Source organism: Coptis chinensis, chromosome 4 (assembly GCF_015680905.1).
Source record: "Coptis chinensis isolate HL-2020 chromosome 4, ASM1568090v1, whole genome shotgun sequence".
Classification (NCBI taxonomy): Eukaryota; Viridiplantae; Streptophyta; class Magnoliopsida; order Ranunculales; family Ranunculaceae; genus Coptis; species Coptis chinensis.
The window spans coordinates 83,237,786-83,241,056 of record NC_141459.1 but is presented as its reverse complement, the minus strand read 5'-3'; the positions used below and the strand labels follow the sequence as shown (position 1 = coordinate 83,241,056).

General features: G+C 40.0%; 1 pseudogene across 1 annotated transcript; it reads left to right on the top strand.

The window, feature by feature from the left end:
• The first annotated feature begins 416 nt into the window (after positions 1-416).
• On the top strand, positions 417-3,034 carry LOC147505177 (putative pre-mRNA-splicing factor ATP-dependent RNA helicase DEAH5 pseudogene; annotated as a pseudogene). The gene has a single exon (XR_015193245.1). The product of XR_015193245.1 is annotated as a putative pre-mRNA-splicing factor ATP-dependent RNA helicase DEAH5 pseudogene (transcript).
• Positions 3,035-3,271: the final 237 nt, after the last annotated feature.

Below are 3,271 nucleotides of genomic sequence, written 5' to 3'. Positions count from 1 at the left end.
ACCCTAAATAAGATACTACTAATTACCAACCATAATCAGATAATCAAGTACTACAAATAAGTGAATAACTTTAAAATTTCCAAGTATTAATAGTCCAAAACAAAATAAAATTGTCTCAATAAGTCAATCTAACGCCCACTCTTCAAAAAGGTAAACTCCAAAACCCATTTTTATTCTCATGTTTTCTTTTAGATAAATAAAAAATAAAAAATAAAAAAAGTTTTAATAAAATTTTAAATGGGTGAAAATCTCCCATTTTAAACGTTTTTTAAGTTTAAAACGTGATATTTTGAAAAATCCGGGTTTTAAACGGTAACAAGTCGCCTGTCAATTAAAGGGGTTTTAAACGCGTTTAGAAAAAAAAAAAAAAAAAAAAAAAACACGCCGAATTTGGTGACAAATACCAAATTGAGACGCAAGCTAGGATTAGGATTGTTTCCAGAACGAGAAAAAAAAAGACCTCTATAAGTCTATATAGAGAGAGAGAGTTTTCGGAAGACTCAAACTTACAAAAACTAGTCACAAACTCCCATTGCTTCGTCTTTACAAGAATTCTTCAAAACCAAAGAGGATGACCTCCCCTGATAGATGGGAAGCAAAGCAGCTGATGGCTGCTGGGGTTCTGGAAAATGAGAATTCCGATGAGGAGTTTGAAATTGAGCTGAATGAAGAAGAACCGGCTTTCTTGCATGGGCAAACTCGGTATTCTCTCGATACGTCACCAGTTAAGATCTTTAGGAATCGTGCTGCAGCACTACAGTCTGCTCTGATAAAAGAGCGGAGAGAGGTGAGAGAGCAGCAACAGAGAACGATGCATCTTGCCCAGGCGCTGAGAGGTATTGGCTTATCTACCTATGACATGCCTGAATGGAAGAAGGATGGTTATGGGAAGACGCTGACTTTTGGGCAAAGATCAAAGCTCTCCATCGAGGAACAAAGGCAGAGTCTGCCCATTTATAGATTGAAGAAAGAGCTAGTTCAAGCCGTGCATGACAATCAGGTGCTTGTTGTCATTGGAGAGACAGGTTCAGGAAAAACTACACAGGTGACACAGTACTTGGCTGAAGCTGGTTACACAACTAAAGGTAAGATTGATGTACTCAACCACGTAGGGTGGCTGCTATGTCTGTGGCAAAGAGAGTTGCAGAGGAGTTTGGTTGTCGTTTAGGGGAGGAAGTCGGATATGCAATTAGATTTGAGGATTGCAGTGGACAGGATACTGTAATCAAGTATATGACTGATGGCATGCTTCTTAGGGAAATTCTGATTGACGAAAGCCTTTCCCAGTACTCTGTTATCATGCTTGATGAAGCTCATGAGAGGACAGTCCACACGGATGTGCTTTTGGCTTATTGAAGCAGCTTGTTAAAAGAAGGTCTGATCTTCGCTTGATTGTCACTTCTGCGACACTAGACGCAGAGAAGTTTTCTGGGTATTTTTCCGACTGTAATATCTTTACAATCCCTGGAAGAACATATCCGGTCGAAATCTTATATGCAAAACAGCCAGAAAGTGATTACTTGGATGCAGCATTAATGACAGTTCTACATATCCACTTGAAGAAACCAGAAGGTGACATTCTTCTTTTCCTAACTGGTCAGGAGGAAATTGATCACGCATGTAAGACTCTTTTTGAGAGAATGAACGGATTGGGGAATAATGTTCCAGAGCTTATCATCTTGCCAGTATATAGTTCTCTTCCTAGTGAAATGCAATCAAGGATTTTTGACCCCGCTCCTCCAGGGAAAAGGAAGGTGGTTGTGGCTACCAATATTGCTGAGGCTTCTTTGACTATTGATGGGATATTCTATGTCATTGACCCTGGATTTGCAAAGCAGAACGTGTACAACCCCAAACAAGGACTTGATTCCCTTGTCATCACTCCTATTTCACAAGCATCAGCCAAGCAACGAGCTGGGCATGCTGGTCGTACAGGACCTGGAAAGTGTTATCGATTATACACTGAAAGCTTTACCATAATGAGATGTCACATACCAGTATTCCCGAAATACAAAGAATCAATCTTGGTTTCACAACGCTTACAATGAAAGCAATGGGAATTAATGATCTTTTGTCATTCGATTTTATGGATCCACCCTCACCTCAGGCCCTAATATCAGCCATGGAACAACTGTATAGCCTAGGAGCATTGAATGATGAAGGGCTTTTGACGAATTTGGGCAAGAAGATGGCAGACTTCCCTTTGGATCCCCCTCTATCTAAGATGCTTCTTGCCAGTGTAGATCTTCGGTGCAGTGACGAGATTTTAACTATCATTGCAATGATTCAAACTGGGAACATATTCTACAGGCCTCATGAAAAACAAGCGCAAGCAGATCAAAAGAGGGCCAAGTTTTTTCAAACCGAGGGGGATCATCTTACTTTACTTGCTGTTTATGAGGCTTGGAAGGCGAAGAATTTTTCTGGGCCTTGGTGCTTTGATAATTTTCTGCAGTCTCGATCTTTAAGGAGAGCGCAGGATGTAAGAAAACAACTTCTGACCATCATGGACAGATATGGATTGGATGTTGTGAGTGCCGGGAAGGAATTTTCAAAGATAAGGAAGGCGATTGTAGCAGGATTCTTTTTCCATGCAGCTAGAAAGGATCCGCAGGAGGGCTATAGAACCTTGGTAAAAAACCAGCCTGTGTATATTCATCCCAGTTGTTCACTTTTCCAGAGGCAGCCAGACTGGCTGATTTACGATGAGCTTGTACGGACCACAAAGGAGTACATGCGTGAGTGCACAGCTGTTGACCCAAAATGGCTAGTCGAGCTGGCTCCTAGGTTCTTTAAGGTTGCAGATAGCACGAAAATGAGCAAACGCAAACAGCAGGAATGAATTGAGCCATTGTATAATAGATTCGATGAACCAAACTCGTGGCGCTTGAGCAAATGCCGGGCGTGATTTTGTAAAGAATGGTTGTTCTAATCTGAAGATTGTATGATTTCTTTTGTAGATATATCTCACCTGTACATTTGCTGAATTTAAGTGTTAGTATTTTTAACCTGATTGTTGAACACTTTGTTTTCACTTCTAGCTGCTTTATTATTTTGATTGAATCCAATTTGTTGACTTGTTGTTTATGATAAAATTTTAAAGAATTATGTATGTTGTCTCAGGCACCAAACACAGGGTGTTAAAATCTAGGATACTTTTACACCTAATACATTAGATTTTTTTTGCTTGTGTGAGTACAGTGGAACATTACAGAGAAATGTGTACAGAGGTTAAGAGTTTTGGCCTGATTAATTGTATGGACTGGTGAGT